The following is a 25,566-nucleotide window of genomic DNA, read 5'->3' as shown; positions in this document are numbered from 1 at the left end:
GCTAGAAGGTGAAGTTTCCTTAAATGACTCCAAGGAGTGATGTGAATATTTGAAATGATTTATTAAGCCTATGAGATATCTCTGTCTAAACCTAGTATTATAAAATCTTTGTTACTGCCTCTAAATTTTGGCAAGTATTCAATTTTATAAAAACAATCTGTGGAGTTAAACTTAAGGAGTACAGGGAGTTTTGATACTGGCAGATAGACCAGGTATGGTTTTATAATTATTTTTCAATTTACAAGAGTAAGCTGAAAAAGACTTTTTCTGTTGTTGCCTGTTTACGTGATTTCAAACAATAGAAAGACTTATACAAAGGAATAGAAGTTTTTAGATGGCAAGAATCTATGTTTTTCTCCTCAGACTTTATGTGGTTTTTAATAATCATGGCTATGAGAATCCAACTAACATCTGCTCATCTTGACAAGATAATTATAAAATACATTATCATTATAGCATTTTTGGATTATTATTGATCATTTTTATCATTTGCAAATATCCAGATTATTTGGCTTAACTGATAATGTTGGGTTTGCCCCGTCACATGTATTTTTTGCTTTTAACAATCTTATTTCTTAAAATATATATTCCCTAAAAGAATTCTTCAATTATCAGTGGAAAAAGTTAAGAAATTGTCATGTGTCAAGTGTCTTGGCAATTCAGTTTATAAGCTGTTTTTTTGAGTTCAGGAAAGGTGACTCTTTTCCCTGAAATCTTTATCTTTTTCCTGCATGCTTCAATGATTGGACTGAGAGACATTTTCAACTTTTTATAAGATTTCTAATTCATATTCCAAACCTCTGCACTCTTTCAGTCACGAAAAATTCGTTAAGATTTTATGATGCTAACATTGAAAATGTCTTAGTTGTTTTCTCATAGAAAATATTTATGTAGAAGTCTCTTAATATATATATGACAAATATACACACATACTTTTTTTGGATATATATTTGCTACTGGGAGAGTAAGCTTTTAAATTAAAATGGATTGTCCGCACCCTTTCAATGTATTTATTTTTTACCTGTATAATGGCAGCATGGATAAAATGAATTATATATGCCACATGGAAAGAATGTTACCTTCTGAATATTTATGAACATTTGCTTTTTGTTTTGTATTGGGAAACATTTCTTTATAGCTAAGAAACGATTGAAGAAATGAACTGTAATATAACATTCAGAATTCTTTAAGCAGATTTGTGATTCACCTATTATTCTTCCATTTTGCAATTTTATTGTTAGCTATCCAACTCTTCAAGTCAAATAAGAAATTTTGTGGTTCTTAATATGTGATGTGACTCATAAATGAAGAGGGATAATCTTCTACATAAGAACCATTTACTCTCTCATTTTCAGAAATATCAACAACCCTGGCCTTACTAAATGATTACAGTGAGAAAAGGAATTTGAGTTTGAGTGTTTGAAGAATTTTTGATTTTCTGTTTTGGTGGCATTGCAGTAATAACTAGATTTCAGCAGTTCCAATGATCTGTGCCTACCTGAGCACAGAGACCCTGCCTGTCTCACTCACCACTGTGTCACCTAGTGCCTGACACCCTGCCTATGCATGATTGACATGAAAATGGATCTGTCAAATTAGTATATGAATCAAAATGCACAATGCTATAACTTGTGTTACCATTAATACAATTCACATGCACACACTCCTCATATGTATGTGAGTTTATGGTAACACTAAGTCTTTAAGAATGCTTCAAGTGTTAAATTAATTTCATATGCTGATTATCTAAAATATTACCTAATATAGACTATCGTTTTTTAAAGAACATAAGTACATGGGAATACACTTCATTCTGCACTTTTTTAGGTATCTAATGATTTATAGTTCCTCAAGTTCATAAAATTCCTCATTTTGAATTGTCATTTTATATTACATTAGACATGAGTATGTGAGATGGGGAAAATTTATACTGCTCCCATAATATATTCTAGAAGTAGCTTTAAATTTTTTTTAGTTTTTCTTATTTCGTTTGCCAGTTGTCTTTCTGAAAATGTCTATGGCGAAAAGTGTTCCTGTTGCTAACATTTGTGGGGTTTCTTTTGAAGCTTCTGGAGATTCACTCTGTGTCTGTATTTATTAGATTGAACCATATGAAATTTCCAATATTTGACAAATATTGACAAAACCAGCAGTTACTTGTAGCTCAGCCTAACATATCCATGCTAATAATATTATAGGTATTTATTGATGGGCCATTGGTATGTGCAAGCACTTAGTGTGTATCTTCTCACTTCATACTGATAACAACGCCGTGAGGTGTAAGTAATCTTATCATCTTCATATAATAGAGGAATTAACAGGGTCATACACTCTGTAAACAGTGGCATTGGGATTTGAACAATAGAAGTCAGAATCCAGAACATGTAGACTCTTAATCATTATGCTCTTCTGTCTCCCACAGTGAAACAATTATTAGCAAATTAATTATCTGATATACTCAGTATATCCCTATCATGATTGATTATTATTCATTGAATATGAATTATATTCGTTGAATACTCCTTCTAGAGGACTGGAGTTTAATGTAAATATTGATTGAAGATGAACTCCAAATGGAACGACTTTGCAGTACATTTTCTCTTCTGACAGGCAATAAGAGTTATAAAAAGTTAAGATTTTAATTAGTAATATAAGTGTAAATACTTGTATAAGTTCTTTTTATTTTTTATTTATGGATTTTACCCTCTATGTGGCTCCTAAGTGTATGCCTTTATATGATATGTGGAGGAGGTATACAGTATGCAACCTCCATTATTCTTCCTAACACTTTATTCGTGGTACATATAGCCAAGAGGTAGGCTAACTATTTTCACACTCTTGAAGTGTGAAAAGAAAAGTAGGAATGAAAGAAGAAAAAGGTTGGGGGAGGCTCATTGGGAAAAAGGAATGATATTCTGAGAATAAGTGGATTTAAAAGAAGAACTCTCTTCTCTTTATTCAAAGGTAGCACAGGTTTAAAGAGAGAATTCTAATCTTCTTGATATGGAAATCATATGGAACAAAAAAAGCCTTAATGTGTGTATAATCACATTTCTTGTAAAACAAAATTATTGGTGAAAACGTGGTTGCCAACAAATGATGTGTGCTTTCAGAAGTTTCTCCTTATGTGAAATTCACCACCTATATTTTTGGGAACAGCATTATCCCAAAGCATTTGTTAAACTCAAGTGCCAGGACGTGATAGGTGTATGAAATTTCTAAGAAAAGGCTTAATACTGCCTTCTAGGACTTTACAACTTAGTGCGGACACTCTGATGTGGCTTGACAAGTGCCCTAAGATAATTGAAATAAGAAAATTCGACATTGACTCTAGCAGTCCTGGTAAGTGATTTAGATTTTATATTGGTAAGTAACAAAGGGGCCAAATACTGCATTCTGGCTCAAATACTGTGAGCTTTTAGTAAGTTTCAATTTTGACTTAAAGATTGTAAAGGAGTGGCTCTTTTTCATTATTTTAGGACTAATAGTAATTTTAATAATAATATTTATCGAGTACTTAAAATGTGCTAGATACAATTTAAAGCACCTTACCCTTTTTAATTCATTTGATCTCCATAATAATCCTTTGAGGTAGAAACTGATATTATCCCAATTTTACGGAGGAGAAAATTTAGGCAAAAGAAGATAAGTCATTTGCTCCGAATTATTAGGTCTTTGGGGCACAGTCAAATGTGGCTGCTTATCCCAGTCACTTGGAAACAGTGGGAGAGATTGGAGACAGTTCCCTGCAAAGAAAGAAATGCCAATTGACATCATACTATCAGGGCCACAAAGAACCTTCTTTGGAACGCCTTAGGTTTCTGCTCAGGAAGTGAGTATAGCTACATTTGGATATTGCACGCAAGCGTGTTCATGGATAAATGATTCTACTTCCTGTCTTCAACGTCTTGTGCCATTTGAGGGCTGTTGACTAGGGATGTATTTTAAGGCATCAGTGATCTTAATAACACTTTTCAATATTTGTAACCTATTTTCCCGAAACTGGATATTCCTTTTTCTTCCCTTCTATTTTTACTACTCTCTGTTCTTTCTAACATCAAAGTCAAATAAAACAATAAACTGTATATTATTCTATCTGTAGACAGTGAGAATGCGCAGTGTTTATATCTGAGTTTAAAAGGCTTGAAGAAACAGCAAACAAGAAGTAACCATTTTTAGGGTGCAAAACATCAGTGCATTCACAGAGACAACTCCATTAATATTTATTCAAGGTCATGACAACATTAGTGTTCCATTTATTCTCTTTGAAAGACTCCAGAGATATATTCATGGTTCATGTAACCTGTTTTCTTTGAAAAATAAAACAACTCCATTCCCTCATCTACCTAGATTTTCAGCACAGAAGTTCATGATTGATAGAGGGAAAGAAGCAGATTTTCAACTGACGTGTTATGCCTAAAATGTGACAAATTAAAGGTTATCAAAATATAGACCTAAAAAGAAAAATTACCATATGTTTTCCATTGCTACAATGGCAGAAGAAAGAACATGTAAGAGTGAAATTTAGAATTATCATGGGCAGAGTGAAAACAATTATACAAAAATCTCATATAGCAAACAGCCCCTTGCCATAAACTGATCTCTTATTATGGTAATTTAACATATATCTAAGTTTATAATACCAACTCTTCCATTTTGCTCAAGTTTTCATACAAACTACAACATTAGAAAGTCTCATTTTGAAGTTTGAAAGACACCCTTGAGATATATCCAATATTAATTTTTGAACAAGCTGTTACACTTTCAATAGGAAATGAAGTACCAGGCCATGTTTCATCATTCTACCTGTGTGCACATCTCATCCCACTTAATTAGTATTTTTTAAAAACCCAAGGGGGGAAATATAACATTATAGAAATCATTTTCTTTTAGGGCTATAACAGTTGTTTTTATCTACCATAAAACACTGACAAAAGGCTGATTCAAATAAAATTTAAGGCACACATTCTAGAGGTTTTCTCATTAAAAGCAAAATAACAAATTCTCTCCTTTTACATCAACTTTATTTTAAAGAATAAATGCTTTTTTTTTTTTTTTTTTTTTTTTTTGCCTAAGGCACTGGTGACAACTGTAAGTAAGGTAGATTTTTTCTAAAGTAAGCAAGGTCTTTATATAATTAATATGAATTCCACCTCTTATTGCTTTTTCAGAAATTTTGTTCTCACAGTTATTCCCTTTCTTCTTTCTCATCAGTTATCCCTTCTCTTCTCTCTTGGATTGTTGAAAGAGAGAGAGGGACCTTGATCTTATATCCCCCTCAGCAGCACTGGCTCCATTAGTTTTGCTTTGGAGAAAAATACTTTGAAATCTCTACTTCCTCCTCTCTATTCTCTCTTGAACCCACTGTAACCAAGCTTCCTTCCCTATCACTCCACTGAAAGTCTAGTCAAGACTTCATCATAGATAATAACAACAATAAACAAACACATAGGGACAGAGATTGGATTGGTGGTTACCAGAGGGGAAGGGGGGAGGGAGGAGGGTGAAAGGGATAATTCGGTACATGTGTGTGGTGATGGGTTGTAATTAGTATTTTGGTGGTAAACATGATGTAGTCTATGCAGAAATAGAAGTACAATGATGTACACCTGAAATTTTTACAATGTCATAAACCAATGTTACTGCAATAAACAAAAAATTAAAAAAAAGATTTCATCAAAGTCACCACTGACTTCCTCATTTTCAAACCCAGTGAACAATTGTTCACAACTTAATCTTTCAGAAACATTTGACAGAACTGTTTACTTTCATTTTCTTTAAGTGCTTTCTTCCCTTGGTTTCTAGAACACTGTACTCTTCTATTTCTTCTATCTCAGTGTTACTCCTTTTCAGTCTCTGTTACTGGCATATTTTCCCAATGTTGAGATTTTCAAGTGCTCTAGGGCTCAGGACTCAATTCTGAGATGCCTTCTCTTTTCTATTTATACCAACTTCTTTGGTGACCTCATCCAGTCCCATGGTTTAAGGTAACATTTATAGTCTGATGATGGCTCAATTTTGATTTATGGAACGAAACTTGCTACTGGAATCTAGACTTGTGTGTTCAACTGCTTTCTGGCATTTTCACTAGATATCTCATAGACATTTCAAACTTAACATTTGATTTTTCTTCCCCAATTCAGTGAACACCACTATTAATTCACTGATTGCTCAGGTCAAAAATCTTGGCAACTTCCTTGAGTCCTCTGCTCTCTTTCTCTTATACCTCATATACAAACCATTAGAAATTCTACTAGCTGTACCTTCAGACTAGATCCCAAACCTTACCACTTCTAATCCCCACCACTAAGAGCCTAGTCTAAACCACCTTCACCTCTTACATACTTTAACTCAATAGACTCTAACTGGTCTCTCTGTTTCCAATCTGACTTCATTGAAATCTGTTTACCACACAGCAACTGGAGTGATCCTTTTAAAAATAAAACACATATCATGTCACTCACCTGCTCTTAACCTTCCTAAGTTCTAAGGCCTACACATCACGGCCTATATCATCCAGCCTCAGGGTAGCTCTCATAACTCATTTTCCATCACTCTTCTGCTTACTTACTTAGCTCCAGCTACATTGGCCTATCTGTTATTCTTTGAAAATTCTAAGCATGATGACAGGAACCCCAAGGCTCTTTGCTCCTGAGGTTCTGAGCTGGAATACTTTCCTTGCAAATGTTTGCATGGCTCAACTCTCACTTTATTCCAGCATTTGCTAAAATGATAGCACCTCAAAGAACATTCCCTGACCACCCTATCCTAAGTGGTCCTTTTCCTCACTCTGTTGCCTTTACCTGCTTTATTTTTTCTTCAAAGTGCTTATCAGTACCTGACATTATGGCTTTTTGGGCATGTGTGTGAGGATTAGCCCTGAGCTAACATCCGATGCCAATCTTCCTCTTTTTGCTGAGGAAGACTGTCCCTGGACTAACATCCATGCCCATCTTCCTCTACTTTATATGGGATGCTGCCACAGCATGGGTCCACAAGTGGTGCATCGATGCGCACCCAAGATCCAAACCTGTGAACCCTGGGCCACCATGGCAGAGCACACAAACTTAACCGCTATGCCACCGGGCCGGCCCCCCTGACATTATGTTTTATATAACTTTGTTTATTATTTTGTTGTTATCAATCTTCCTGCTTGGAAGGTAAGTCCCATGAAGGTGAACACTTTTCCTCTTTTGCTCAGTGCGGACTCTCCAGTGCCTAGAACAAAGTAGGTGCTCACTTCAGGGATGTTGAGTGAATTATGGTTATCACTTCCATATTCCCTCTACGGTCCTATCTCATTCCAGGTATTTTCCAATTTCACCTTACTTTTCTGCTAACCATTTCTCTTGTTTGTTTAATAATTGTTTTCACATTTTACCATGAAATATTTATTTCTATTTGGTGTTACCTCCTCTTGCATACAACCAGGTTAGCCTTTTCAGGGTTTCAAACGCTAGTAATTCATGCTATTCCTGTTTGGACTGGCTTCCTAAAACCTAAATAACTTGTTCAAAGTTGAAGTATATACAGAAATTGAGTCTTCTTGTCAGATTTATACCTAAGATATGGCATTGAGCATATAAATGTATGTTCAAAATGTTTGGTTTACAACAACTGGAATAAATATTTAAGGGTTGTTTTTGAGAGAGTTGAGAGAAACCATGAAAAACTCAATATACCCCAAAGAATAGATCCATAAACAACAATTTGCCTTTAGGGTTTTCTGCTCCTATCAAAATTTTCCAGCATTAATGGCTTCACACATTTCACAAAAGTGATTATAAAATTCAGGCAAATTCTATGGGAAAAAAAAATCATGTATAGAGAAAGAACTGGAAATAGAAGAGTGGTCAAGTTTTTTACTCCTGAACTGGCTTTAGAAAGGACTATTTGGCTATACAGATTATTAGAAATTAGAAGAGGTTGTGAAAGAAAAATACATTTCCATCTCAAGAGGTTTTGGGGAATAAAGTAGACTGTTACTTTGTGGGATGGCTTAGGTGCTTGGATGTAGAAGGATGAACTAAATAGATCTTATAATTACTTCCTGCTCTATTGAATCTCTATTTCAGTAATCCTATGCGCATTTCAACTTGAAAACGGAAGTAGAAGTTTTATTTGCCAGATTCAAAGTGTTAGTATGACATGCTTTTTTTAATTTAATTTAATTTTTTTATTGAGGTAGAATTGATATATAACATTATGTTAGTTTCAGGTTTACAACATAATGGTTGATATTTGTATACAGTGTGACATGTTTATACTTGATTTATAATAGGAACCTCCTGATGATATTAGAGGAATACATAATTTCCTCATGGTACAGGAAAGAAACGTGCAATTATCATCTTTCTATCTACATGCTGCCTATAGAAGATCATGTACTATCATTCTGAAAGCAAAAAACAACAAAAAATAAATTAATTAACAAAATAGATAAAACTAAACCAAAGAATCTCCTTTGTAAAAAACAAACAAATAAAACTCCTGGAGGCTCTATCTCAAACCCAGTACAGAATCTGTAGCTGAAAGTTTAAATGCTGTGGGTATTTGGGAGTTTTGAAAAGCTACTTTGCCTTCAAAAAGTTTCCAAGCTCAATTCATTAATTGTGGAAACCACATATTTAGAAATTATTGGCTCTAAATGATATAATGATAATTAACATTTAAGAGTGCTCACTATGTGTCATGTACTTCACACCAATTTTACATTGTAGATATCATTATTATTCCCATTTTACAGATGAAGAAACTGAGACACATGGAAGTTAAGTAACTTGCCCAAGATCACACAGTTTGCAAGTAGTGGAACCAGATTGGTATCCAAGCACTGTAGCTAGAGAACCCACATTTTAAACTACTTGACTCATATGTCAATATAGTATCACAGACAATCCCCATAATCAATTTAGGTTAAAGGAAGTGGAGCCAGTATGAAAATGGAGTGAGGTATTATCCAGGGAAATGTATTAAATATCCTGTTTGGGTTTTAAGGAATACAGTCGCATTCAGGTTACTTAAAGTTTAGTAAACTTATTACAAAGTTTTATAATAAAGGCATATATGACGTTAAGGAAATGAAATCAACTCAATTTGCAAATATACAAATAGCCACTCAACCAGAAATTATGGGTTTTCACAAATACTTCCACTAGCCTATAGAAAGATGAAACACAGTTTGGTTCTGGCCTTCACCTCTTCTCTACCCAGATACCTGAATTTATTAATTCCTTCCCTAGTGGTCTGCTTAAAAAAAATAATCTTTATTGAAATATAATCAATATATCATAAAATTCATCCACTTAGGGAATACAACTTAATATACTTTTAAGTATATGGACAGAGCTGACCAGCCATCACCACAATCTAAATTTAGAATATTTTTATCACTTCTAAAATAATCCTTGTACCTATTAGCAGTCACTCCTTGTCTTTCCCTCTCCCAACCCTGGGTGACCACTAATCTACTTTACGTCTCTACTGATTTACCTATTCTGGACATTTTATATAAATGCAATTATACAATATACGGCCTTTTGTGACAGGCTTCTTTCACTTAGTGTAATGTTTTCAAGGTTCATCCATGTTGTAGCATGTATCAGTACTTCATTACTTTTTATGGCAGAATAACATTTCAGCGTGTGGATATACCACATTTTTGTATGCATTCATCATCATTTTATGAACGCTTCAGTTGTTTATACTTGACAATTATGGATAATGCTGCTATGAACACTTGAGTACAAGTTTTTGTGTGGATATGCTTTCATTTCACTTGGATATATACCTAGGAATGGAATTGCTGAGTCATATGGAAAACCTATGTTTAACAATTTGAGTAAATGCCAAGCTATTTTTCAAAGTTACTGAACTGTTTTGCATTCTTACCAGCAATGAATGAGGGTTCCACTTTCTCCACATCCTTGTCAACACACGTTATTGTCTGGCTTTTTGATTAAAGCCATCCTAATGGATGTGAAGTGGTATCTCATTGTCATTTTGATTTGCACTTTTCTGATGACTAATGATGCTGAGCATCTTTTCATGTGCTTAGTGGCCATTTGTATATTTCCTTTGGAGAAATGCCTATTCAGATCCTTTGCTCATTTTTTAATTGGATTGTCTTTTTACTATTGTGTTATGTGAGTTCTATACAGATATATATAAATATTCTAGATACAAGTCCCTTTCAGATACATGATTTGCAAATGCATTTTCCCATTCTGAGAGTAGTTCTCTGCTTCTAATGTGCGGCAGCCTATCCTTCTTTTTCATCTACCACTCTAGCTGCTTTCTCCCAAGACTCTCTACTTCTTATATCTGTTGATTTCTGCTTACTCGTAGCTTTGACTAATAACCTCTTTTTATTCATGTTTCTTGTGGCTCTCTTTGCCTCATAGTCATTGCTTGTCTTTATCTATGTGCTCTCAACTTTTGATTCTAGTTTTTTGGTCTCAAAATTAAAAATCTCTTAAGAGAATTCTAAGATTTCTCTGGTCTAGGTGCCCCTTTCTGGTTCAATCAAGACCAGTGACTGAGGTCTTTTTTCCTCCCCAACCCCCAGTACATAGTTGTATATCCTAGTTGTAAGTCCTTCTAGTTCTTATATGTGAGCCGCCACCAAAGCATGGCTACTGACAGACGAGTGGTGTGGTTCTGCACCTGGGAACTGAACCAGGCTGCCGAAGCAGAGATGATTTGTCACTGAGGTGACACTGAAGTGATTTGTTGCCGTATATGAATGAGGCACATTCATTATGTGAATGTTGACTTATGGTTCACTGAGCAAGAGTGAGGGTGGGTAGTTTTCTTGAGGAAAGGTATTGTGGGTAATGCAGACTTCTAGAGCTTAATAGAATGCACTATGGTAATGGGTAATAAAGGCAGAAGAACAGAATGTTGTGAATAACTACTTTATTTCGTCATGTAGTCATAGAGGCACTACAAAAGTTTACATGTTGCCTACTTCTAGTTTCAGAACAGAAACTGAGAAATTTATCTGAAACTAAATTACAGAGGATAATGGTCTTTGCTTGATTCTGTTATGTTTCAACTCAGGGCTTGCTTGCATTGACATTTAGCAAGTAGGATTGTAAACTTGCTTTAATATAGCTGATGTACAGTACAATATAGATGATGTACACTACAATGTAGATGGTGTACAGTGAAGATACGTCTATAAGTAAACAGATTTAATATATAATATATATATTCTGAATTTACTGAATGTTTAGTATTTCAACTCTCAATTCAAATCTTCTTATATTGAATATTCCAGATATTCGCCTAAACTTAAAATCTTGAAATGAATTGGAGAACTACCATAGTAATACATCTGTGTCCATGAATCATGACCTACCTTTCCTATGAGCATCTGGTTTCTTTGAGGGCAAAGACTTTCTAACTGATTTTTTGTTAACTCCTCAGTTTCTTAAAACAGCACTTTGCATCCAATAGGCAACTCAAAATATGTTACATATAACTGAAAGGAATTAGTGAACTGTAAGGAATTTAGGAAGACACAATTTAGTAGAGTATCTTTCTTTCTATAGAAGACAAGTTTACCCATGGATATCAACAGCCTATCTAGCTACTTGGATCTTTAAAAACTGGGAATTCAGAGCCAGCCCTGATGGCCTATTGGTTCAAGTTCAGTGCGCTCCGCTTTGGAGGCCCCATTCGGTTCCCGGGTGCAGAACCACACCACTCGTATGTCAGTAGCCATGCTGTGGTGGCGGCTCACATAGAAGAAATAGAAGGACTTACAACTACAATATACAATTATGTGCTGGGGCTTTGGGGAGGCAAAAAAAAAAGAGGAAGTTTGGCAACAGATGTTAGCTCAAGATGAATCTCTCTCAGAAAAGAAAAAAAGGGAATTCACGTCAATGGATCAAGACTTTTGTATCTTGACAGTGGGATGCTTTTTCTTTGTGTAAAGGTAAAGAGGAAAAGTAGGGGCCTTGACCATCACTCACAACTCATTTTTAAAATCTGGATTATGGCTTCCTTGCATCCTCAGCCATCTACTCTATAAGCAGAGAGCAGCTGGCGCTGAAGATGTCAGTGTGTCTGTTAAGGAGAAGTCGTGTAAAAGGCTTACTAGGAATTGAAAGACGTCTAACTGGAAGTGATTGGAGCTAAAAGTGCAGCCTATATTAAGATTTTAGTCTCAATAGGAACATGGAAACAAATAATTAGGAAGGAAAATATTGCCATTGTGTCAGGTTTGGGAAAATTTCTTTCTGTGTGTATTTCAATTAACTATTCAATTAAATATGCATGGCCTCATGACAGTGCTCTAGGGACAGTGTTAGCCTCTGGTTAGGCCCTCAGGGCTTGAGAGAAGGTTTCAACTTTTAAATAAGACCTCAAAAAGGCCTTGGTTCATATTTTTCATGAGTTTATCCAAAGTGACTTTTTAAATCATCTTAATTTTTTTAAATGTTTTAAATTTTCCACAGATTTTAATCTTCCCTATTGTCAACCAAAAGAAGTTCTTGGGTCACATTTTAAATTTACTTTTTAAATTGTTATTGAAGTATCAAATACTGATAGAAAAGTGTACATAGAGAAAGAGATGGATTTTCACAAACTGAACACCCTCATATAACCACCACGCAGACTAAGGAACAGACATTCACAGCCCCCAGACACACCTCTTTGCTTCCATCTAGGCTCTATACTGTCCTCACGGGTAGCCGCTGTTCAAATTGCTATAATCATAGTTTTTTTAATTTTTAAATTTTACGTAAATTAGATCATACAGCATTTACTTTTACGTGTCGAGCTTCTATCTGTCAACATTGTTTGTAACATTATCGATATTATTTCATGTATTTATAGATGGTTCATTCTCATTGCTATATAGTATGCCACTGTGTGACTATACTACAATTTATTTATCCACTCTACTATTGGCAGGCCACTGGTTTCTAGCTTTCAGTATTACAAATAGTGTTGCTATGAATATTCTAGTATCTTTTAATGAATGCATTCCCTGTTAAGGGTATACTGAAGAAAGAAATAGTTGTTTCATAGAGTGTATTCTGTATTGCTCCTTTGACAAATTAGCACAAACTTAGTAGCTTAAAACAACACAAATTTATTATCTACAGTTCTGGAGGTTAGATGCCCAAAATGGACAAACTAATGGTTCCTTGATGAAAAAATGGAGTGATTGGGTATTGAGGGGGTTTTCAGTCTTTGGAGCTTTGGGAGGGTTTTAGTACTCGCAGTAAAACAGAAGGAATGGCATAGATTCTGCTTAAGTTGGTGTGTCGGGACCACAGATTCTCCATTAGCCGAGAAAGGCTACAAATAGTGCAAGGATGATTTAGAAAAAAAGCTGTTTACCATCACAGGTAAGATACTTTTGTATTTTTGTGCCGGGGCTCTAGGTTAAAAAAAAAAAATCTCTGTGCACTCACTGCACTCACACAGGTTTTAAGTTTTGAATTTCACTCCTCGGGATGAAAATTGTTTCTAGGGTGGTAAAACACCTAGGACACTGGCAGAAAAAATACAAAATTGCTTAGGTAGGGTGGATTTTCCCCCACTCAAATTATAAAATATTTTTACATAAAGATAATAAGCACACATAAATATGAGCTCAAAACAATTATGTCTCCAACTGTGACAGAGTAAATGGTACCAGACTTTCCCTCCTACCATAGCAACTACAAACTGGACAAGATATTTAACAAAACTGTCTTCAGGCATTGGACACTAGGCAGAGAGGCTGAGATTCTTGAGATGAGGGAAATACATGAAGTGAACCTCATATTTACCCAGGGTCTCTGAATGGGAGTACTTTCCTTACCACTATGCAGAGAAGAAACACCCAAATTGAGAGGTGACCTGTGGAGCTGAGATGTAGATCAGAATTCAGGGCTGCTGAGGTGTCTGAAATTTGTAGAAAAGACCTGGAGAAGAGAAACTTTGCACTGGGAGGAATTAGAAGTCTGTGTTGGTGTTCACCACAGACCCCTGGCTAAGGGCTGGGCTGGGCATCTGCAGGATGAGTCTCTATAAGATCTAGCAGAGACTGGATGCTGCAGGCTGAGAACTGGATGAGGTATCAGAGGTTGAGCAGCACAATGGTTCATTAGCATCTTGATCCTAAGACCATGTTTTCCTATCAGGACCTGCATTTGATTTTTTTCCCTAAGACTATTACTAATTTTGAAAATCTTTTGCTAGGAGAGATTGAGAATTAGAAACAGTTTTATATTTGCAAGTCCTGGGTTGGAAACATTTCCTCTAGATTCTGCATAATAACTGAACAGTTTGTTATTTAGTTCATCTATGTCTCTCCATGCCTTAGCATATACAGCTAAAAGAAACCATTCAGTATTTTCAGGATTCTGCATGGAAATCTTCTTAGCCAAATCCACAAATTCATTAGATATATTTTCTATTTTTCATATTGCTGTAGTTGACAGTGTTGCCACCCTTTCTACCACTGCATAACACAGGTTGACTTTTTTACTTCCTGCAATAAAATATCTTCACTGTTCTTCCACTACACACTAACAGTTTTCTCAAAGCCCTTCTAGCTTCTGCCCACTACCAATAGCACATATTTTAAGGTTTTGTTATAATTGCATCCCACTTGCAGGACCAATTTCTGTTTTGGGTGCTTATTTCTGTGTAACAAAAGCTCCAAAACTCAATGGCAAGATACAAAAATAATTATTTATTATCTCATGAATCTCTGGTTTGACCAAGTAGTTATTCCACTCGTCTCATTGGGGTCACTCAAGTGGCTGCAATCAGAGGGCAGATAGCACTGAAAGAGGCCTAAAAAGCGACGGCTTCACTCACATGTATGTCGGGGGTATTAGAAAGGACTAACAAAGCAAGGCTGGGACCTCTATCCATATCCATTTGGGCTCATCATGAGGGTAGCTTCTTTATATGGCATCTGGATTCCAAGAGTAAGAAAATAAGAGGTAGAAAGTGGAAGCTCTGAGCCCTCTTGAAGGCTAGGTCTAGAACTGGCATGACATCATTCCTGCCATGTTCTATTGGGTTCTATATGGCAAAACCAACCCAGATTTAAAGAAAAAGACATAAATTCCAGCATACATGGGGTAGTGACAATAATTTTGGGCCACTTTTAATTCCACAGGGACAAATTCTTTGAAAACCATAATTTATTAAAACTGAAGAAAGAAAAAAATTAAAAATATGAATAGCCTATATCTAACAAAAAATTGAATTTGCAATAAAAAACCTTCCCATGAAGAAAACCCCAGACCTAGATGGTTTCACTGGTAAATTCTGAAACAAGAAATAAAAAAGATCAACAAAACCAAAACTCATTCTGTAAAAAGACTAATGAACTAGAAAACCTCTAGTGATATTGAACAAGAACAAAGGAGAAAAGTCATTAAAGATATGAGACTATTAAAAATAACAAAAGTGCATAATGCTTTATTAAGCATAAATTTATTTCAATGTTTATGGAACTTTGACAATCAGATTCAAGAAAAAAACGGAATATCTGAAACAACTTTTAACCACTAAACGAACGGGATCAATACATTAAAGGCTACTCTCAAATGCAAAACCAAACACTAGGCTGAGGAGATTTTAAAGACTAGCTTATGATAAACCTTCAAATTGTCACTCCCTATAAAATGCAAGATATTCCAGAAAACAGAGACAGTACCTCGTTTCAATTTGTGTGACTGCTACGTAACTCAATAAAATTTTTAAGTATCTTTTATGAAAAGAAAACCATAAGCTATGTCATGTGTGGCTGTAGATGTAAAAAATATTAAATAAAATATTAGCAGCGTCACTCCAGCAGTATACTTTAAAAAATACACTGGGACAAGGTATAACTTATTTCAGTAACGCAAGAATGGTTTAGCATTAGAAAAGGCTATCATTGAAATTCTCCACAATAAACAATAAAGGGAAAATAACCTTTGAGCACATACAAAAAAGCATTTGAAAAGTTCTACACGTCATCATGATTTAAGAAGAAAAAATAATTTTAGTAAATTAGGAACGGAAAAGAATGTCCTTAACTCTATAAAGATTATCTTCCAAAACCTATAATATATATTATCCTTAATGGAGAAATGTTAGAGACATTTTATTTTAAAGGAGGAACAAAATAAAGACTACCAGCACAAAAATTTATAGCTTTCATAAATATGAGCAATTAATAATTAGAAAAATCTAACTTTAAAATAGATATTATTTACAACAGCAAAAAATAAGATGCTTAAGAATAAATCTAACAAAAGTTATGTTCAACTTTTATAGAAAAAATATATTAAATCTTAATATAAGATTTATATTAAGAAAGATATAAAAAGGCACAAATAGATTGAAAGATTTTTCATGCTCATGTTTGCAAAGACTCAATAAAATAAAGATGTCAGTTTTCCCTAAATTAATCCATATATTCAAATTATTCCCAATCCACCAGTTGGTCTTTCTTTTTTGGGTATTTTTTTTTTTTTTTGCATGTGTCAAACTGATCCTAAAATTTAGATGAAAAACTGAAGGGATGATAATACACAAGTCTTAGTATTTTTGTGGATGTGAAAGTAATTTCACCCCACCAGACAGTAAAACTTACTAAAAACGTATGGCAGTTAAAATATTTTTATATCTGTGAAGAGATAAATGTCTCAATGAAAATGAATAAATAGCCCCCAAATAACTTCACATGTAGGAAAAATAGTAAGTGTTGCAGGTGACATTACAGTTCAGTGGGGCTATCCATATGGGAAAAAAGAAGAACATGTAAAGAAAAAAATCACAAAGAATTGTCTCAAAATGACATAAGAAAATAAAAAGCCAAGCTTTTGAATTGGAGAAAATATTTGCATCCTATATGAAGTAAATCTTATTTACTTTTCAGAATGTATGAAGAAACTTCTGCAAACCAATAAAAAAGCATAATTAAATAATAACGAGCCAATAAGTCAAGGGTATATCCAGGCAATCCACAAAAGAGTAAATCTGAATTTTAATAAACACATAAAATGATCATCAACTTTACTCACAATCAAAGAAAAGAAAGTCAAACCTAGAGAGAGAATTACTAGTTTTGTGAGTAAAGAACGTGGACTTTGGAATCAGACCACTAGGGTTCAAGTTCTGGTTCTATCGCTGACTAGCCGAGTGACCTTGGGAAAGTTACTTTATATCTTTGAGCCTCGTTATCTCAGCTGTAAAATGGAGATGAAAATAATGCCTTCCTCATATGATTAAGTATGTTAGGACAGATTAACCATTTAGATCATTCTCAACATAAGCACTTCATAAGTTTAAGTAATTACTATTAAAACAAGGAGATTTCATTTAACTCTCATCAAGTAGGCAAAATTTTTAAGTCAGATAACACCATGTGTGGCACAATATAAGGAAACAGGAATTAATATATTTCTGATGGGAACATAACGTCTAATTTGAAAAGCAGTTTGGCAATAGTAAAATTGAAAATACACATACTCTTAGTACTCAGCATTTCCACTTCAAAGAGTCTAAGAGAAAATCTCACCTATGGACATGTATAATCTTACACATATACATTTTGTACAAGTGTACAAAGATGCTCATAGCCACACTGATTGTTTGATATAAAATAAAAAATTACAGGGGCCGGGCCGGTGGCATAGTGGTTAAATTTGTGTGCTCTGCTTCTGCGACCCAGGGTTTGCAGGTTCGGATCCCGGGCATGGACCTGTGCACTGCTCATCAAGCCATGCTGTGGCAGGCGTCCCAACATATAAAGTAGAGAAATGTGGGCATGGATGTTAGCCCAGCGCCAATCTTCCTCAGCAAAAAGAGGAGGATTGGCGATGGATGTTAGCTCAGGGCTAATCTTCCTCACCAACAAAAAATTACAAACTGTCAACCAGTGGAGACTGGAGAATAAACTTTAGACACGTCAAAATATTATAGAGCAGTGAAAACGAACTAACTTAATACACGTGGTTAAATTTCAAAAGACAATGTTTAGTGAAAAAACTGGCTGCAAAAGATCGTGTTCAGACGTGATAATATTTGTGTAACTTAAAAAGAAACATGTTAATTTGTATCATTTATGGATACAGGTGCATGTAGGGGAAGTATATACATCAGCATAAGGGTGACAGACACCAACTTCAGAATAGTGGTTACTCTGGAAGTGATAAAGGGAAGAAAGTTCTGAGGATAGGATAGGATAGGAAGTGTGGCTTTGTCTGTATCTGTAATATTTTATTCAGCGAGAGAGAAGGAGAGAGCAGGAAGAGAAAAAGGAAGAGGAGAAGGCAAATTTGGAGAGAGAGACAGAGAGAGAGAATATAGCAAAATATTAATACCCTTATCATTTCTGTATTATTTATACAGGTACTATATATTTAGGTATAGATGAGGGGGTTGGCAAACCACAACCTGTGAGCCAAATCCTGCCTGCCACCTGTTTTTATAAATAAAGTTTTATTGGAATACAACCATGCTCATTTGTTTATATGTTATCTATGGCTGCTTTTGCATTTTAATGGGAAGTTGAATAATTGTGACAGAGACCTTATGGCCTATAATTTCTAAAATATTTCTCATATGACCCTTTACAGAAAAAAAAAAACCAGTGCTTGGGGAGTACAATATGTGCTTTTCCCATATATTTAAAATATATTATACTTTCAAAAATATGCATTAGAATGCAGTGATTGTAAAGGGAATTGATTTTTGGAATGATTTTATTCAAAAGTCTTGTTAATGGTAACTTGTTTACTTCTAATTTTTTTCAAAGGGGAAAGTCAGAAAAGTCTATATTTAGTCATGAGAAAAAAAATTCATTAACCCATATTTCTTTGTTCATAAGACAAAGTAAGGATATAGGCTTCTTATATTACAATTCATGACCCAGATAAAATTTAATGAAAGTCTTACTTTTCTCACTGCAGCTCTTAATCCTCAGAATCATCAAACCTCCTTCATCTACCTTACACTCCCTTCTGCAACCCAGTATTTGGAAGGCAGAAAAATCTTTCCATATTAGGTAATATTTATTTAGCTGAGACCCAAATATAAGGAAGGATAGTGAATTAGTAAGATAGGCTAATTAGACCCTGAATATAATGGCTCAAATACAGTAGAATTTTTTTGCTCACAAAAGAGTCTGAGGCAGGTGCTCCAGAAGGATGGAGAGACTGCTTCATGAAGTTTTTCAGGAACACAGGCTGATGGCAGCTTGGTTATCATCCATACATGGATTTAATGTTTCTCTCTCTGTCATCATCCCAAAGAGCATGGAAGGGCACTCTTTGGAGGTTTTATGAAACAGGGCTGCATTATGGCACAGATTACATTTGGTCTCATTTCATTGGCGATAATTTGATCCTATGGCCACACCTAACCACAAGTCCATTTGAGACGTGAGATCTAGCTGGGCGGGCATGTGCACAGCCATTACAGAGACCACAGATGGAGACAAAACGTTATAGGCAAGAAAGTATAGTGTTTTAGAAGAATAGAAAGAGGAGTAAAGTAGGCCAGTAGGTTTTTCTCTTTCTTCGGGGGGGTGGTAGATAATAATGTACAGGGGTGGGGAGTAGTATTGTGGGTGGAGCACAGGAAGTGATGACCTAGAGAAGTATTTGGGTCCTCTATCACTTGGGTTGCCAGAAAAATACAGGATGCCTGATTAAATTTGATTTCAGATAAATAATGACTAGTTTTAAATGTCCTATGCAATATTTTCATTTGTTAGATCTGGTAATGCTGCATGTCATGAAATTCTTTCATGCCATAATAAAAAGCTTTCATTCATTCTGGTGGGTAATAATGGTTCATTTAAAGGTTTTTGAGTAGAGTATGTGAAAGTTATGGTCATATGAACATTATAGAAAGTCATGCTGACAGCATAAAGGAATATAGATTTGAAGAAGATGAGACCAGAGGCAGAAAAAGAAAACAGGTAAAAGGACTGTTGTATCTGTTTGAGATCCTAATTTCAATTCTTTTTAATATATACTTAGAAGTGTGATTGCTGGATCGTATGATAGTTCTATTTTTAATTTTTTAAGGAAGCCCCATGTCCGTTGCAGCATTGTTCACAATAGCCAATATACAGAAACAACCTAAATGTCCATTGACAGATGAATGAATAAAGAAAATGTGGTATATACATACAGCAGAATGTTATTCAGCCTTAAAAAAAGAAGGAAATCCTGCCATATGCAACAACATGGGTAAACCTGGAGGGCAGTCTTCTATGTGAAATAAGCTAGGCACAGAAGGACAAATGCTGCAGAATTCCACTTATATGAGGTATCTAAAGTAGTCAAACTCATAGAAACACAGAGTAGAATGATGTTTTCCTGGGGTTGGGGCCAGGGAAAATGAGCAGTTGCTGTTGAACAGATATAAAGTTTCAGTTATACGTTCCAGAGATCTGCTGTACAATATTCTGCTTATGGGTAACAATACTGTGTTGTACACTTAAAAATTTGTTAAGAGGGTAGATCTCGTGTCAAGTGTTCTTATCACAGTAAAGTAAAGTAAAATAAAATAAAATTATTGTAATAACCCAGTAAGGGATTTTAGGGAAAAAAGAGAGAGAGAGAGTAGTGACCAAAACAGTGTTGATAGTGAAAAGGAAAATAATTAGGAAAAAATTAGATGTTGTAACTAATAGGGGTGATTAATTGGATGATGGGAGCATAGATCACTAAAAATGGATCTAAGATGATTTTTTCCCCATTTGTAACAATTGATGCCATAAACAGAGATAAGGAATATGGAGAAAAAAGCAGTTTTAGGGAGGTGAGGGGCAGAGGCATTGGGGGAGGCATAAGAAGGTAAGTTTTGGATGGGGTGATTTGTAAGGTGCTCAGGTAGTGATGACCAGTTGGCAGATATACATCGTGTTTTGGAATTTCTGCAAGATGTCTGGACTGTGGATATAAACTGGAAATTACCACTCTACAAATACTACTACAAATAATGAGAATTGTAAAGTTAAAAAAATGTGGAGGGACTATGACGCAATTCTGTGGAATGCTATGATTTAAAGACATACAGAGCAAGAAGATTCAGCTATGATCAAAATGGAATGGCACAGAGTAGGATAAACAGGATCAGAAGATGACACGGAGGCCAAATATGTGCTCCACATCTCAAAGGCCACAGGGAACTGTGATCAAGACTGAGAAATTGCTGCTGGATTTGGCAACAGTCTTCAAAGTTGGTTTTAGCAGGGGTATTTCCAGGAGAGGCTGTGGGATGAAGGTAGGAGGATGTAGTAAGATAGATAACTGAGGGTGAATGTGAAGTAAGGAATTAGAAGCATCAAGGATTGATGGCTCTTTAAAGAAGATAAGACAGGAAAATTGAGAAAGAGAAAAAGAAGTAGCTAGTAAGTGGATCCGAGCCAAAGCAGAGTTTTTGATTTTCATAATAGGAGAAACTTAAGCCTGCTTTTTCTGAAAGAAGGATGTTTGTAGATTAAAGATCTCGGAGATGTGATCAATGGAGAATGTTTCTTGAAGAAATAGAAAACAATGGGTTAAAAATCGTAAGTGGGTTGACTAACTTGAAACAAGAGGAGAGAGACCTCAACCTGAAAGATGGAGAGAAAAATAGGATAAAATGTAGATAAGTTTGGTTGCTTGAAGAGATGTAGGTCATATTCAATGACTTCAAATTCCTATTTAAGTAGGAGATGAAATCATTTGCCAGGAATGAAAGCATTTGGTGTTGGCTTATCTTGAGGATTGTTGCAAAGGTTTGGACTGGATTTCTAAGTAGTTTGAACGAATGGAATATTAGGATATGTTAGGAGGATTTCCCGTGTAACAAAAATAACTACACTGTCCAGATGTCTTCATATATTGGAATCTGTTATGACTCCAAGTCAACAATTTTGGGGCCCAATCATTATATTCTTCTTTCTAATACCACTGCTAACTAATAAGAGATTGTGTTTTTTGTTTGCTTGGTCTAGTGTTTACAATCTTCTCACTATTTAAAAAAGTTATGAAAAGCTGAAGTATTGCAAGCATATGTGAAAAGCACTGGGAGGATTACACAGGTTATATAATATGTTCTGAATCCTTAAATTATTATTAAATTATTCAAATTGTTTCAAGCATTTTCTGATCTATCTAGAGGCATCTTAGTTTTAGCAAACCAGTGCTAGAATGTTTCATACGAGTCAGCTGATTTTTCTGTAATCAGTCTTCTACTTGATTTATTGCTTGATAAGAAAAAGTACTAATTAAGTTGACTTTAGTGCTGGCATATGATTATTGGAATATTGACATTTAACACCAATTAGGCTACACTCTTAATCTCATTTTCTTGATAGTCTCCTTTATCACTATTAAATTATAAGAATAATCTCATCTTTCTTTTCTACTTTTACCTGAAAAATAGTTTTTTATCTGAAAAAATTCACATGCCATTAATACCTGCTATAAAAGCCATAACACGTATAAGCACCTACATGAATGTTAACCCAGACCCTATATATATTGTTGGCTACGTGTAAGTTGTGATTTTTCTGTCAGATCATTTTCTGAGATTTCCAAATGTGAATGGATACATACATTTTTATAGCTGCCAATCTTAGCCTCTTTTGAGTATTATTTTGAGTGTGAAATAGCCTACATTTTTTTCAGTCCTAGTATAGTGATACTAATATTTTTGTATATTTTAAAACATTCTGAGGAGTATTAGATTCATTTCCAGTCTCTCTACTCCCTTCCCTTCCCCAGAAAACCAGCTGACTCTAATGTCCCCTATTCTCATTATTCTCACTCAAAGCACTCCTTTTTGGACATGTTTTATAGAGTTTTGAAAGTCAAACACTCAAAAGTTTGCACTTGTTTTTTGCCACTTTAGGGAAAGAGGGAGAGGTTGGGTATGTTTATTTTACTCTAAGAAAAATGGAAAAAAATTGTGTGCTAAAAAAGTTTTCTGCAATCAAAGAATCACAAGAAAAGAGGATGAGAAATCAGGGTCTATAAATATATTTGTATTGGAATATGGAGACAAAGCCTAAGGAAAAGGAAGGTTGAACCTGTTTAGGGTAATGAAGAGCAAAAATGTGGATAATAGAATGTGGACATTTTGCTTCAGTTAATAGGTAATAGGGTTGACAGGTTTAGCAAATAAAAATACAGATAGTCCAGTCAAATTTGAATTCCAGATAACCATAATGAATGATTTATAGTATAAGTATATCCCAAGTATTGCGTGAGTATTTTGTATTTTATCTGGCAACTGCACCTGGGAATAATCAGAATGTGGGTGATAAAAAGGAAGTGGAGCAAAGCCATCTTCCGAAGTCCATTATGGAAAGGCAGAAGGAGTGAGCAGACTCTTTGAGAGTAAAACATGTAGTAGAAAAGCGTTCTGTGGGAGACTGTTGTTAGATTGGGGTTTTTTTTCACTCAATTTTAGTTTTAATGCTCATAAAGCCACCTAACAGAATAAACGTCACCAGCCCACACTCCCAAAAAAAGGCAAAATACTTTAACCCAGATTTAGGAATCATTCCTAGCACTTCGGAATTAAAAATGTCCATTATAAACAAACTTTTCTCTCTTGTATGTCTGAAATAATTCATAATTAAAAAATTAAAAAAAAAACATGGAATCAAGCAGACAAGACAGCACATTTCATTTTATCAGCATCCTGAGGAGCACACTTAACTTGCCCAACTCTTTCCAGGCGTGTACGTTCCTTATAGATTTCTTGAGTCTTTTTCTAAGGTATTCCATTCTTCCCATAGGACATTGATCTGGAGCTCAGAATTCTGAAATAAGTCTCCCTGGACTAAAGTCAAGATGTCAGCAGGACTAGTTCCTTCTGGAGGTCCTAGGAAAGAATCTGTTCCCTTGCATTCTCCAGCTGGGAGTGAGAGTAACTCACTAGAAGATACTCAGGAAGATGAAACCAGATAATAGACAGGGTTGTTTCTACCGCCAGCCATTCTCATTCTCTTCCTTTTCTTTTGCTGTTTAATGACAAGGCAACTGTGTGGCTTTGGAAATAAACAGGTTTAGGTTTCAATCCTGGCAGTGTCACTTCTTAAAAGTTGATGGTCCTTAGTCAGGGTAATTAACATCTCTGAGTCATATTTGTCCCAGCTTGCAAAGTGAAAAGGTTATTGTAAAGACCAAATGATTTTTTCAAGCCCTTGAATTGGAGTCTTGGCCCTACCAGGTAAAAGGACCCATGACTGGGAATCCAGAAGGGACACCTGTCCAGGCCTCGCATTTATGAAGACCCCTGCATTAAGACTTTGGGAATTAGCCCTAAAAGATTTTATACAGACAGTCAGAGAGGTAGAGGAATTAACAAAAAATATTCATCTTACAACTTTAAAATCATGCTTGGTAGTGTACCACAAGTGTAATTTTTACTAATCCTGAAATTATCCTATAAATATAAAACTTGTAACCATCCTTGGAGGTAGCAACAGGATCACCATGTCAGAACACATGGGTACATGCGTTGTAATTTATTAAGTGTAAAACGACAATACAAAGTTTTTACTGCTACTTTAACATCTCTCTATTTTTTACTTTGCTGGAACCTGCAAAGGAAGTTGCCTCTCTTAACTTTAAAATTGCCAGATCGCTTCCATCTTCTTTGTTTCTTCATTTCCCTGGGGCTCTCTGTCTTTGTCAAGAGTCTCTGTTAGATTCGTAGACTTTCTTTCTTTCTCGGAAATAGCTCTTTTTTTACTCACTTGCTAGTCAGGTGACTTTGGATAAGTTATTTAACTTATGTGTGCTTTGGTATCCTCGTATGAAAAGTAGGGGGAAAATTCTACCTATCGCATAGGGTTGATATGAGAGTTAATTAATATAAAGCATTTAAAACATTTAAAATAATATCTTGCGCATAGTAAACCCTTGTTGTTGCATTAAAAACAGGCTTTGCTTCACAAAGAAATAAGCTTTTTACTCTTGATTCTTGCACACTGAGTAGTCAGTGGTCTGGAGATTGGCAGCTGAAGTTAATGTGAAAGGCAGCATGGGGTTCAGTCAAGGCACTGACTGATCCAGAGAACAACAATGATATCCCTTTGGGTAGAAGCCTACCTATATGATCATAAAAGCTGTACAAGGGGTGCAGTACAGTGTTATGCTTTCGTTGCTGAAGTGAATGTGAAAGGCAGCATGGGGTTCAGTCAAGCCACTGACGGATCCAAAGAGTAACAATGATATCCCCTTGAGTGTGATAATAAAAGCCGACCCAAGGGGCACAGTCCATCGTTATGCTTTCATTATAGGCGTAAAGAGCAGGCAGATATTTTGCACCCTCTCTTTTGTATAACTCAGAAACAGTGTTCATAACCAGGTTACTTTATGTGGGCTGGACTCGCTGGAATTATACTTTCAGAAGTTTGGTTACATTTTACTAGAGGTCTGGTTAACTTTGTCTGACCTTCAAAGGATTAGTCACTTGTTGGCTATGACCTGTGATTCCAGTCTACTTCACTGAACTGAGAATTCAATACTATACAAGTTCTTTATTTGCTTTTATATAGGCAGAATTTTTAAACAAAAAAGATTACATAAATAAATATTTATC

At 35.2% G+C, this 25,566-nt stretch overlaps 1 protein-coding gene across 1 annotated transcript in view; it reads left to right on the top strand.

The window, feature by feature from the left end:
• The window catches only part of KCTD8 (potassium channel tetramerization domain containing 8), a 257,355-nt gene that overhangs the window by 180,042 nt on the left and 51,747 nt on the right, over window positions 1-25,566 (top strand). The window lies entirely within an intron of this gene.

Source organism: Diceros bicornis, chromosome 8 (assembly GCF_020826845.1).
Source record: "Diceros bicornis minor isolate mBicDic1 chromosome 8, mDicBic1.mat.cur, whole genome shotgun sequence".
Lineage (NCBI taxonomy): Eukaryota > Metazoa > Chordata > Mammalia > Perissodactyla > Rhinocerotidae > Diceros > Diceros bicornis.
This window is presented reverse-complemented; position numbering and strand designations above follow the sequence as displayed.